Source organism: Leptidea sinapis, chromosome 17, assembly GCF_905404315.1.
Source record: "Leptidea sinapis chromosome 17, ilLepSina1.1, whole genome shotgun sequence".
In the NCBI taxonomy this organism is placed as follows: domain Eukaryota; kingdom Metazoa; phylum Arthropoda; class Insecta; order Lepidoptera; family Pieridae; genus Leptidea; species Leptidea sinapis.
In genome coordinates, this window is record NC_066281.1 from 9,672,947 (window position 1) to 9,687,879 (window position 14,933).

At 33.7% G+C, this 14,933-nt stretch overlaps 1 protein-coding gene across 1 annotated transcript in view; it reads left to right on the top strand.

The window, feature by feature from the left end:
• The first annotated feature begins 2,674 nt into the window (after positions 1-2,674).
• Positions 2,675-14,933, top strand: part of LOC126968893 (uncharacterized) — a 269,048-nt gene continuing 256,789 nt past the window's right edge. Inside the window, exon 1 of the mRNA XM_050814038.1 lies at positions 2,675-3,186. The gene's annotated coding sequence lies outside the window, so the exon portion shown is untranslated. The remainder of the gene's footprint in view (positions 3,187-14,933) is intronic.

The following is a 14,933-nucleotide window of genomic DNA, read 5'->3' on the forward strand; positions in this document are numbered from 1 at the left end:
TAAATTATGTTTATTATTCAGGTAGAATTTTCTAAGAATTAATATTATTTTAACTTACATTACATAGAGCCCTATCTAAAAGCTTAAAGATGAGTAAGTGTCAAAACTCTATTTACTTACGGCCGTTCCCAATATTGAGTCTATCGCTTACTTGAGATAAAAATCGTAACTATCGTTGACTTTTCTGTCCTAATAAACTTATGGACGGTAACACACCTTATCCGTACACGCTGTCTGTCGATGGGACGACGTATAGCTTACCAGCGGTAGAAGTTTGTATGGAAATTGCAATTCACACGTCCCAATGCGATAAGAATGACTTATCGGGTATATTGGGACAGCTTTAGATTATTGACAGCTAATTACTGACAGTAGAAGGTAGTAATTTATCTCTATCTGTAGAAGATATATTGGGAACGGCCGTAAAAATAGTTTAAAAGAGCTAAAACACACTCTTTGTTTGAAAAGATAATGGTTGAAATTTAAAATGAATGTCAATTCCTGCCTTATTGACGGTAGGTGATAAAATTATACAAATTAACAAAAATCTATTTTGCTCATTTAATTCAAAAATGGAGTAATTTTCTCAAATGTATTGTCATCGGTCTTCGATAAATCTACGAAGTTTGAACGAAATCTGGCTGTTTAAAGTGGGTCAAAATCGCGCCCAAATGAGTCGGTTACAAACAAACATACATACAGGTGAAGCTAATAAAAGCGTTTTACGCTTTTATTAGCTTCACAAAGCGTTATTGCTTAGGTCTTTTAAACATCTAGATCTGTGAGCACTTCGAAAAAAATTGAGGTTGATAGTTAAACCTTATTTTGAGGAATGCACGCACACTAACACAAGGTGGCATACAAATCGCGAGTGTAAGACGTAGCCTAGCACGCACACTAAATTGTAAAAATTTAAATCATTTCTAAAACGATGATGCTGTAAATGTTAATGTTAAAGTGTAGCAATGAGTTTCTTGCCACTTCTTCTCATTACCGCTCAAACTTTTCCGAATTAGTGGTAATTAGTAAAAAACACTTTTGGGAATCACAATTGTAATTTCCTTGACCTAAATGAATAAAGTGATTTTGATTTGATTAAAAAAACTTAGTAAAATGAGCAGCGATAAAAGAAACACTAAACATAAAAACAACCTTAGATCATATATATACGACTAGATAGACTGTGACAGCGGTGTAAACGTCGTAAAAATAGAGGTTAACAGTTAACCTTTATTTTGAACAATCCACGCACACTAACACCAATTGACATACAAATTGCGAGTGTAAGACGTAGCTTGTCGAGCACAAGAAAGGATTAAACCTGGCCTGTTATCATCGGTTGTTTAGCAGCAAGAGACTCAAACTAAACGTATCTAAAATAACACCTTAAAATACTGGTGGATAAGTCACATGAAAACCCAAATAAAAAAACTGTTACTGAGTGCTAGAATGAAGAAAAATTAACAGACAGGAAGCCGAGGAAAGAAGGAAGTGGAAAAGCCTAGGAAACAAAGGAAAATCTTGCAAGTGATGGAACGTAGATAATGGAAAACTTACTGAAATCCAACATTTATATATATAACACAAATCTAACACTTGATATCATTTGATGTTCTATAAGAAATGAGTTGCCTTCCGCGGCTTGCCCCTCGTAGATTTCGTTTACATCAATACAGTTAACTTTAACCCCCTTATTCATAATGGTCCGCTCACTTAAAACAGCCGCTAAGGAGTGTTTTTTCTCATTCTGACTTAGGGCAATAGAAGAAGACAGAGTGAGAAATAGCAATGCTTTAAGTTAGCAGACTATTATGAATAAGGGGGTAAGTTTTCACGTTCCTTACTTAATTCCAATCAGCTGCTCCTTTTATCACAAGTAAATAAATAACAAATTAACTTTACTCTTGTTTGTGAATCGTTTAGAATGAAACACTTCCACTAAATGTAGAGCTAATAGTTTTACCAGTTAGATAGTTCGACGTTTTCACAGCTCTCACAATCTAATTAAATGAACAAAATATGATCTAAGCTGAGGCCATACAATTAGTTTTTAGAACTTTTGTCTGCATGTGTGTGTGCGGCAATCTCAGACACTGCATCCACTGATATGTCGTGGCATTGTTTTTTTTTATGACAATAAGGGACGAGAAAGCAGGACGTTCGGCTGATGGTAATTGATACGCCCTACACATTACAATGCAGTGCCGCTCAGGATTCTTGAAAAACCCCCACAAATTCTGAGTGGCACTACAATTGCGCTCGTCACCTTGAGACAAAGAAGCCTCCCACTGGTATGGCCATGATCATTTAGTTTTGTTTGTTTATTTTAGCTTTCACGCCTTAACTATTTACCCTGCCAAAATGTTGTCTGCTTAAACTTCGAAATGAAAAACTACGTAAAAGCCGCGGGAACGAGTTAGTACGTGCTTTATATGGATCATAATACACCTGCATTTATAAGCAACATATTTTCTCAATATAAGCACAGCAAAGCTTAACAACAGTCAAGTAAATGTAATATGCTTTATTATAGCATGCTGTTTGTGATTGTTTTCTTTTTGTCGAGGAGAGGCGCGCGCAATGAGGCTGACTGGCTAGAGGCATAGTACCGCGGCCGGCTTCAGGCGTGCGGCGTCAGCGGTGGAGGGGGACCTCTCTCCTCGACGCGCCATACGGCAATGGCATTCGCTCGGCGACTCTCACGCCGTAGACATGTATTAATAACGCGGACGTTCTGTTGTCAAACACTCGCGCTCCGCTACAGCCATCATAATATTTATTTTTAAATCGAATCGTGCCTGTTTCGGTTCTGCGTCTAAACAGTTTATATTCATGAACCAATGTGATTGTGGTCCCGACTGCCAGTGCGCGTGGTGTCCTTTATCGATAATATTATAACCTGTATGACTTCAAGGGCATGAGCGGCCCGTTTCTTGGATGCGGTGCAAAGAGGCTGGTCTGAGGGTTCCGGCTTCCGACCTTGTTCATTAAATGTTAAATATAAGTGGGCGTAGCTTTTCGAAAGTTTCAAAATCGATCGTGACGTGTGTACCTTGTGCGTAGGATTAATTGACGTAATATTTGTTTACCTTGCTTGCACTGTGAATATATAACAGAACATTGAGTACTAATTACCTACGGCGCTGCAATATTGACAGTTCTCTTGAATATTACAAACATTGAAAGGTAAGTTACTCTATTGTTTACCAAGTTTATTTTATTACTACAACAACGTTGTACAACTTTATTTTGATCAATAGATTACAGAATTTGTTTTTCGTTTATGAATAAAAATTAAACAGTTGAACTAACTTAAAAGTTATTTAATAAACGAACTGAAATTTTTAATGTATTATACATTACACATGAAAAATTCAGTTTCTCGAGGGTATCTTGCCTGTAAATTTTTTCAAATTAAGTATGTATGTGAATATGTTTCAGTTCTTAACTGATTATAATTGTTAGCTTGTTTTAAATATTAAGTAATAATAGAAGTTTGTTTTTATTTGTTACTACTACTCAATGTGTTTGTTTAAAAAATATTTGTCGACACGAATATCGCGACAACTAATTCAAGGGTAATGTTTTTAAATTTATTATTTATAACACCTGCAGGGTTTGAAGTCGACATCCCTATTATTAGAAGGGTAAATTAACGGGTTTGGTGGGAATACAGCTTATATAGACTGGTTTGTATTTATCCGTGAGAAAAGTCAAACATTTCGACAAGTTTCTCGTTCAGTGTCAATCATATATAACCCTGAGGCATTTGTGTCAATATTAGGGGCCCCATGGCATCCATAGTGAACACGCAGGAGACTAGTCTTTCTTTTCAGGCACAGCATTCATATTTCATGAGTACCGGTCTGGGGTACAATGGCGTCGCGATGAGGTCATTGGACGAGCAAGGCTTTTAGCTCGATGTGGATTTTTGCATTTATCAAAATATTAAGCAATGCTTTTTGCTCTAAATAGTGATTTAATCTATCATAAAATACATAATAGCCTTAAGGCTAAATGTATACACTTTAAGTATAAAGTCCCAGTTATTGTTCAGGCATTATTATAAATAAATTTAAATATATTATTAAAAAGTGGCTCTGTCGTAAATCTTACTACTCCACAGCTGAATATCTATCAGATAGTGATCGGACAGACTAGATTATGATTATTTTATAGCAATACCAATGACAGTACAATATTGTTTATTTAATTATAAAGAGCTGGGAGAGTTTCTTGCGCCGCTTCTTCTCCCTCAGAGCGCCATTTGTTTCCGAAGCGGTGGTAGTGATAGTAGTGAATTCTTGAATTACGGTGTAAGTTACTTACCTACATAACTTTGTCAAAACACTATGAAATGCTTATAAATGCTTAGAATAATTACACAATTGTAATTATTCTAAGACTAAATGAATATAATTTTTATATTACTGAAATTCTCCCAAATTTCTAATTGATGTAATCCTTTTTTTTGTATATTGTTATTAGTATTAATTTAATTGTAAGTAATTTTATTTCAATTATAGTTTCTATGGGTTGAATAAAAAGTCTAGATAAACTATGACAGCTGTGAAGACGTCGAAAAAAAATTGAGTTTAGAGTTACCCTCTATTTTGAGCAATGTACGCACACTAACGCGGTGTGTCATACAAATCGCGAGTGTAAGACGTAGCTTGACGCACACTAAAGCAATAAACCTGGCCTGTTTTCATCGGTTGTCTAGCAGCTAGACGCTCTAGCAAGACATTTAAATTATCTTATGTTATATCTTAAATTTTTTAATTGACCACTTATAGGCGACCTTAAGCCCTAGTTATTTTCACAAGAGAGTAATTAATTGTCTTTAGAACTAAAGCTGATATACACATAACGCACTAAATAAACATGTAACTTGGCAAAGTTGTTACGATGGCAAGAATCAAATGGCTTTTAAGGGCAATATACAACCCCTGGGAAATTAAAAGGAATTAACTCCGAATATGTAGAACCGGCCTATTACTTCAAATGGCAGCGATGCTGTATTGCTACCGATCCACTTAATTCAAGTACAGTCAAATTTTAAATTCAAATTACGATATGAAATCACATATTGAAAGTCTAAAACTACCACCCATTCGAAAAAGTATGCCCCAGGCCTGAAAAGAAGAAAAGGCCTGCAAGAAACTCAGCGGGTTTTTTTTTTCACAAAAATATCGTTACGTTATGTAATATCAAACAATAACATTTATTATTAGCTTAAGAGCGGTCGCTTCATTCCCAATCTGTGGTATTAAGAAAGTTATTTATGTTGTAGTAAGCTTAACCACACGTTTTTTAACAATTCTTTTTAATTTCGTAATGCATTTTTTTGGGACCTTGTTTTAAAAGCATAATATATACATCGCCCCACAAAAGACTTACTAACTCTACTTAACCGAGTAGTAGGTATAAATAAGTTAATATTTGTTCCTGGTGTTAACATTATGGTTATGACAGTTTCAAATTCACTTATGTGCCTATGAACATTACATTACATTATCAAGAATATATTGAGAGGCAACAGTTAAGATGTTTATTTCTTTTAATTTTGCTCTCAATGATTCTTTAGGACTTAGGTTATGAATAGCAGGAATCTTTCATGTTCGTATTAACAGAGCTAAGTGTAAAGCATCCTTATAATGCCAAACAATTTTTTTTTAAATAAATTACATGAAAATGAGATGAGACGAGCAGGACGTTCAGCTGATGGTAATTGATACGCCATGCCTATTACAATGCAGTGCCGCTCAGGATTCTTAAAAAACCCAAAAATTCTGAGCGGCACTACAACTGCGCTCGTCACCTTGAGACATAAGATGTTAAGTATCATTTGCCCAGTAATTTCACTAGCTACGGCGCCCTTCGGACCGAAACACAGTAATGGTTAGACATTACTGCTTCACGGCAGAAATAGACGCCGTTGTGGTACCCATAATCTAGCCGGCGTCCTGTGCAGAGGAGCCTCCCACTGGTAATTAATGCCGTATATATTTCAATATGGTATTGTAATCCAATGTTTGTAAACAAATCCTAGATTAAATGAGTCGTTAAGCGTGATTCAGAATGGTGAGACCATTTATTGTGTGTCTGAGTAATGATTATGGCAACACCTTATCGCGAACTGTCACCGTTTGGACAACAGCTGCTCCTTGTTTATAGATACATAATAATTATTAATATATATATACTAGTGGACCCAACAGACGTTGTCCTGTCAGAAATTTCGGACACACGTCTTAAATATGAAAAATAGGTCCAGCCGTTAGGAGGAGTCCACTAAAATACACTATATGGACGGAATTGAGAATCTAAACCAATCTCAAATACACTGGAACACACAAAAATATCATCAAAATCGGTCTAGCCGTTTTGGAGGTAGTTCAATTGTGAATGTAAACCATTCTTGAATCCACCCGAAGACACACATCAGTCTCAAATTCACTGGAACACACAAAAATCTCATCAAAATCGGTGCAGCCGTTCAGGAGGTAGTTCAATTGTGAATCTAAACCATTCTCGAATCCACCTGAAGACACACAGAAAGTTTCAATAAAATCGGTTCAGCCGTCTAGGAGGAGTTCAGTGACATACACACGCACACAAGAATTATATATATAAAGATATATATATATATATACATATTTTTTATGATAATAAGGGATGAGACGAGCAGAACGTTCAGCTGATGGTAATTGATACGCCATGCCTATTACAATGCAGTGCCGCTCAGGATTCTCAAAAAACCAAAAATTCTGAGTCACTACAATTGCGCTCGTCACCTTGAGACATAAGAAGTTAAGCTTCATTTGCCCAGTAATTTCACTAGCTACGGCGCCCTTCAGACCGAAACACAGTAATGCTTACACATTACTGCTTCACGGCAGAAATAGGTGCCGTTGTGGTACCCATAATCTAGCCGGCTTCCTGTGCAAAGGAGCCTCCCAATGTATGTAAACAGAATTTATGAACTATGCGGGACTCGAACCCGCGTTCCGTGCTAACGCTTTTTTACACTGAGCCAACCGTTCGAGTGACGTATAGTTGATAAATCTTGTATGTCATTTTCAACTCTCAGGTTGTGGCTAGGTTATCAATTGTTAAGAAGATCCTGTAGACGATGCCATTATAAAATAAATAATAAAAGTCATAAATTGAAAATTGAATAGAAATCTTTTTACTTTTGGTATTTTAATGGAAGCATATTTTTTTATTAGTAATTTCTCTGATGGACGCGAGTTTTGCATATTTATTTGCATAAAATACTTTAAAAGGATTAAAACGCGTGTAATTTTAGCTGTATTTATATTAGATTTTTACGTAAAAGTTACATTTTTCTTATTTTGTATTTATAACGTTTCGTGATATATACTTTCCCTCCATATAGTTTCCCCATTTTTTTGTAACTCACACAAAAACCTAATTTAAAAATACAGTTATAATTACGTACACGCGCCTTAATCCTTTAAGTAGTATTGTATTATTCTGTATATATATACACCCTTATTCATAATAGTCTGCTAACTTAAAGCATTGCTAATTCTCACTCTGTCTTTTTCTATTGACCTAAGTCAGAGTGAGAAATAACACTCCTTAGTGGCTGTTTTAAGTTAGCGGACCATTATGAATAAGGGCGATAAAGTTTTGCTCTACATTATGTAACTAAGTCTTAGTCTGTAGGTTAAAAATCTTTTTCATATAATATTATATAGTTATAAATTAATTTATAAATTTCAGATTAATGTACAGTATTCTTTTACCTGAGAAGGAAGCAACAACGTATATTTCTTAATACCGAACTTTGCCTTCATCTCCACATTTAAGTTTTTACTAGGAAACAGTTAAATCAAGCATTTTAAGTGTTTCGTCTCTGTCGTTCACATAACAACGTACCTATTTGCATCCCTTTCTTTCGTCCAACTAGCTGAGTGGGAAAGTTTTGAAATACCTTTTGGGAACTCCATGTTGCGTGGCAAGATGTGCCTGGGTAATGCGTTTTGAACTCAGGGTCTGTATATCGTATATTAGCACTCTCTGGGGACAATAATACGCCCTTCCCCCCACTTGTTAAATGAAATGAGCTCTCAGTCATAATAAACGTATGAGGTAAACTTATTACAAAACTCCACTGTGCGGAACTCAAGCATAATATTATTCAAAATGGCGGAAGAATTAATCTCTATTTAAATCTATACTAATATAATAAAGTGGTAAAGTTTAAACAGTTTGTTTTCTAATTATACAAATTAAATTTGTAAACGAAATTTATAAACGATGCGTGACTTGAACCCGCGTCTCGCGGGTTCCGTCCGAGTGCTCTTTCCAACTGAGCCAACCATTCGAGTGACACATGTATTGTAAATCTTGGTCTGTCTTGTGGCTCCATCTAGAGGATCTACATTACAGTTGATAATCTGCTTTTTTATGATCCATTTGTCAGTCGAACGGTTGGCTCAGTTAGTTAGAATGCTAGGGTGGAACTTGAGAGGTACGGGTTCGATTCCGACATCGTTCATAAATTTTGGTTGCAAAAAGAGGTGAAGTTTTTGAGGTTGACTTACTGAAGCGATTTTGACATTTCTGTTACCATGAGAAAGCCACATTATTTGCGAGTGGGGCTATATGTCAACCCGAAGAATAAAAATACTTTTTATTCTTCGGGTTGACAGTTATAATCAAGTACACGCGTCTTAATCCTTTAATTTATAATAATTACTAGCTGACCCGACAGACGTTGTTCTGTAGATAAAAAAAAAATACTGTTTTATAGCAAATTGGCAATAATATTTCAACACATCAAGAATTATTTCGTAACAAATGCTCCTTGTTGTTACAATGAAATTGTTTCACAGCAGAACTGTCAAACCGCGCGTCAAAAATACTCTCACAGAAAATATGTCCAAACAAAACAAATATTGGAAATAAAAATAATTATGGGTCCCAAATCGAAATAAAATGTATCCTATCTCACAAGTTGGACTAAACTGCACTCCATGAAGTAATCCCCATTAAAATCCGTTCATTAGTTTAGGAGTCCATCGCGGACAAACAACGTGTCACGTAATTTATATATATTAAGATTATAAACCCTAAGAATAAAAATACTTTTGCAAGGTAATCAGATTTGGAAAATTAAATAAAAAATAACGGTCGAACGGAAACGTTTCTTACGTACGCTGCCTCAACGATGATATAATTCTTTGTAGCATAGTTAACATGTTTAAGAGTTACACAGCCAAGCGTGACGGTGGAATCTCATTCAATACTCACAACAAAAAGCACTCGTCTGAAAAAGATTTCACTTCAATAATTCGTCTCTTTGATACATTTTGTGCTAAACAGAATTTCGGTCTGGGTTGGTAGTATACAATGTAATAGTATTGACAAAATTTCGGGTAACCAGTAAATAAAATTATCACGTGGGTTGGTAGTATTGAAAATAAATCGGACTGTAACATAGGATTATTGTTATGTTTTTGTATATTTGTCGTTGGGCATTTAGAATATCCTAATTTTAATTCTTACCTAACATTATATATGCGAATTTGAGTTCGTTTGTAGTTACGTTTTCACGCCTAAATTTCTTGTAAACGTTGTCAGGGGTAAAGAAATTGGAAATTTTATCAAGAAAAACAAAATTATTTTTAGAATAACTAAAAAAATGTCTTTCTTATGATCATCTTACATATTTATTAATCCACGCATTGTTGGGACACTTTTAATATTTTTTTCATATCTTTTTTAATGACAATAAGGGACAAGACAATCACGACGTTCAACTGATGGTAATTGATACACCCTGCCCATTACGATTTAGTGCCGCTCAGGATTCTTGAAAAACCCAAAAAATCTGAGCGGCACTACAATTATTGTGCTCGTCACCTTGAGACATAAGATGTTAATCTCATATGCCCAGTAATTTCACTCTTTTTTTTACTTTCAGACCAAAACACAGAAATGTTTACACATTACTGCTTCACGTACCCATAATCTAGCCTACATCCTGTGCAAAGGAGCCTCCCACTGGTAATTACGACTTTAACGGCATCTTTCGCCTCATACGTTGTTAAATGAGCTGCATTTTATTGAGCGGCAAAATTTAACGACTCTATACATTAAAAGTCATAACAGGCATTTCTATTCTCAAAATCAATTACTTTAGAATTCTTTTTGATGCCATTTCTAATACTACTACCGCTCTAATGATACTCTGAGAGAGAAGATCGGCGCAAGAAACTCTCGCAGCATTCCTTTTTTGCGCTCTTTTTAATAAAATATACAATATATTGTATTGTCATTATTATTGCTATGAAATAATCATAATCTAGTCCCAGGCTGTCCGATCACTTAGATATTAAGCTGTGATTTACGAAAGAGCCATTTTTTAAATAAATCATTTTAATTTATTTATAGATAAGGCCTGAACAGTGACTGGGACTTAATTATAAAAGTGTATACATTTGCCCTCAAAGCTATTATATATCTTATGATAGATTAAATCACTATTTTAAGCAAAAAGCATATATTTAAGATAAAAGGATTTCCTATTTAAAAAAACTATAAAAGCTACTATGAAATAATATATTAATGTATCTACTATGTTCTTATTCATTTTAAGTGTAACAATATTTTCACTGTTCATAAGTTAGTTAATAGATTAAGTTGTGAAGTATTCTTAATATTAGTTGTAACCTTAGTTTTTTGGTGTTAAGTTGACATAGTTTTGTGTAAAATATGATTGTAATATGATAAAAAAAACTGACTTAAAAAAAATATTCCAAGCATAGATATAATATGCACTCAAAAGTATAAAAATAATTCTTATACAATGTAATTAATTAATATAATTCTACTAACGATTATTGTTATTTTTGGAATCGGTGTCCTCCCGCCGCGGCCCCACTCTCGCCTCTCGCCTCCTCACGTCGCGCGTGCGACTCAAGCACATCTAACCAATAACTATGTAGTTACAAACCTATCCTGGCTGACACCGATTTCAAAAATAACAATCATCGTAACTAGAATTAGATTACTCAATTAAATAGATTGTATAAATACACGATTTTTTTTCCTTAAGTGCATTTTATATTTATTGTTCCGTAATATTTTTTTTAAGTCGGTTGTTTTATTGTTATTTTTTTTCTTGTTATTTTTAGTGAATATAAAAATTTAGATTTACTCTTGCAGTAAGTCCATAACAATTTGATAACAGACAGTTAGAAAAAAAGGTTACTTACTTATCTACTTATGTTTATTCACTTATTATTGCTTTTACTTATTAGAAATAATAATAATAATAATAATATTGACACACTTTTTACACAAGGCAGAAATGCCTTGCACAAGTAAATACAATCAGGTTTTTAAACTGAATACAATTTAAGAAGTCTGTAACGTGTAATGAGAAAAAATATAGAAATAGTTTATTTTAAATTCAGTGATATTTGACAGATATTTAAGGACATCAACTCGAGCTAAGCCGGGTGAAAAAGCTAGTTAGTATAAATATAAAAGTACTACTTCAATTGGTATTTGTAATAATCGCGTAAAAAAATAATTACGGTTTGTATTGACTATTGTCAAAAAATATTGTTCAATTTTGGACGAGGAATCTCCAACTGACTCAACTACAAAAGAATTCATTGGGTTTTAAAAAATCACATATATTTTGACTGGAACTTTGTTTTCGCGGAATCTCGCATCGGTTCCATAGTTAAACTTGAAATAAATATGTCTATATATAAATTGTACTTTCCAAATTTGTATACAAAACTCATAAGTTGTAAATATCTCAAATCGAATTTTTTTTTCGACATCCGATCTTATACAAATCCGATTTTTGCTCCCAATTATATATTTTTTAAAACTACATCAAGTTACAGCAAACAATTAGAAAAACATAGAGAAAGAAAATAATTTAAAATAAACCGCTGATTTACTTTCAATTAGCCTTCTCTTGTCACTTCCTTATATTTTATTACTTTTCTTTGATTGTACTGACAAAACTGGTATTGCGTTTCAACTTAGAGTATAAGCGATTAAATAGTCGGTGATGTCATCGACCAACTTAGTATTTACCTAATAATGGAAACATCCTTTACACTACAGTTACATATTATGCGCGTTAGTAACAAAACTACGTAGACAATTCGAAGATTTTTTGAACTGAAAACCTTAGCATTGTTGGATTTGAAAGTCGATGAAACGAAAAAGTGACAGTAAAAAGAGACAGACACATAATATACAATATAAATAGATTTAAACGTGGGAGATAATGAGATAGGAAGCATTATGTACTGTTTTGGGTACCAGGCGATCATAGTTGAAAAAGAGATTGTCTTATGTATGACGTGAGTATACCTTTATATATTCTGACGTCATACGCACGACGTATTACTTACATAGATACCAGAAGAACATAAATATGGTAGCGGTGATAGTAATGTCTTTCATAGTGGTTAAAATCATGTTCATCCTAGCAACAAGTACTAGGACTTCATATGCAGTTTAGAGGTTTCTCTTCTGACATGACGTGTACTTTGTACGCACGCAATTTTTTTAGAAATACTATCAAAAGACTTACTTAAATTATTGCTTTTTTAGAAAAAGCAATGATAAGAACAGCCCAGGATTTATAGGACTATTATGTTACAAAATAAACCGACTGCTGACGTATAAATCTCGTTATTTACAGCTCAAGGGTCCGTTTTCACCTTTATATATTCTGACGTTATACGCACGACGTATTACTTACATAGATACCAGAAGAACATAAATATGGTAGCGGTGATAGTAATGTCTTTCATAGATGTTGAAATCATTTGTCATCCTAGCGATATGTACCAGGACTTCATATGCAGTTAAGAGGTTTCTCTTCTGACGTGAAGTGTACTTTGTACGCACGCAATTTTTTTAGAAATACTATCAAAAGACTTACTTAAATTATTACTTTTTTAGAAAAAGCAATGATAAGAACAGCCCAGGATTTATAGGACTATTATGTTACAAAATAAACCGACTGCTGACATATAAATCTCGTTATTTACAGCTCAAGGGTCCGTTTTCCTTTATCTTTTATAAGAACCTCACATTCTGATCCTGCATCTCAGCTATTTCGATTAGTGAATCTCGAAGTATACACGAATTTTGAGTTTAAGATTTCTTTTTTCTATCAATATAAGTATTAAATTATTGAGATTTTTTACATATGACTTAATAAAATAAATAATTACACTCTTTATATAAAAATTAATAAAATAATACTTAAATAATCTATTTAAATTAATTGATTAGAAATAGTATATATCGCAGTCGTCAAATCTTTGTATGGCCATACTTTATACCTCTGACATTATTTATTTTTTAAAGTTTTTTTTTATGGAAGGTGAGTACAATAGTGCATGCGTCATACGGATAGTCTCTTGTAACACCAGAGGAATCAAAAGAGAGTTGCCGGCGTATAAAGCGTTCACCGCGTACTGTTCTATCTACTGCTGGTTCTTAAATATTGTGAATGCACTCGTTATAACGCCCCAACCTCCTTTCGACTTTACGGGTAGTTTTGTAACACACGTGTAGCGTGTGCTGTCACAAAAAATACTTTAAGATGTCGCACAAGCGATAAGCATATTTAAATGTAAAAGAGCAAATTTGATAGTAAATTTCAATAAATAAGTAGCAAAATCGTATGAGAACTTATTTCGTATAAGTACTTGAGACGCCTTCAACGAGTACCGATTCGCATTGGAGAAAATCGATAAGACCCCATTGTTGCTCGAGGTTGCAAGAGATGAGTCACTATTTGTTTTACGCTCACATTATAATATGGTATTAGTGAAAAGAATACTTAAATATCGGACAAAATTTATTTTGGCACCGTGTAACCACAATTTTGTCATACATTCGATCGTCAGATTTCTAGCAGCTGTTAGAAATCACTTGAAATCATCAAATTCATACATTAATGGACAACTGAATGAAAACATCTAAACAAGAAACAAATATAATATGCATTAGGAACCAACTTCACCGTGTTACTTTTGTGTTACAGCGATGCGCGCGCATCTTACAATTTCACACTCATCATTTTTTAACGCGTCTAACAAGTACAACTTCAAAAAACTTTTAATAATAAAGATAATGTACAAATACAGAATATCGCCTGAAAATTTCTGAACAAGTTTCCTAAGTGACTCTCATAATATTGGTACCTCAATAAACACTGGCAGAGGTCGGAGATTAATTAATTTTCACGCGACTTCACTCACCTAATGCCAGAAGTACAAATGGAGGTCGAGGCTAAATTGATTAATTTTACAATATGAATTGCACTGCGTAGTTACCCTATACAATTTTATCATGTTTCTTTTATCTGATCTCTATATGTATATAAAAATCTGTGCAGTCGTTTTTTGCGTGCAGTTTATCGCGAACAGACGGACAGACAGACGCGGCGGAGGACTTTGTTTTATATAAAATACATATACAGTAGTGATAAGTATATAAGTATGATGCATTTATTTGGGCATGTATAATGGTAAGCTAGACGGAACATATGTAATAATTATAGGTAGGGATAACATAGCAATATTAACTTCGAAGTACTATTTTAAATGTTCAATTAAAACCCAGTTTGTTTTTTTTTTGTGTGAATTGTTTATGCATGACGTTGATGATTATGTAACTGATGACTCAGTGACAAGTCTGAAAAATAAACTAACCGCACATTTCTGTTCATAAATAAATAATATGTTAATTTTTATACTACTAAATTTCTTCTTTTTATTAATTCTATTATTTTAATCATTTCCTGCAACTCCAAAATTACAGATCGAAATGTATTTTGTACTTAATTTAATGTGTTTAATGAGAGTGATGTATGTACCGGATTATGTATAAGACCATATCATACCAAGATT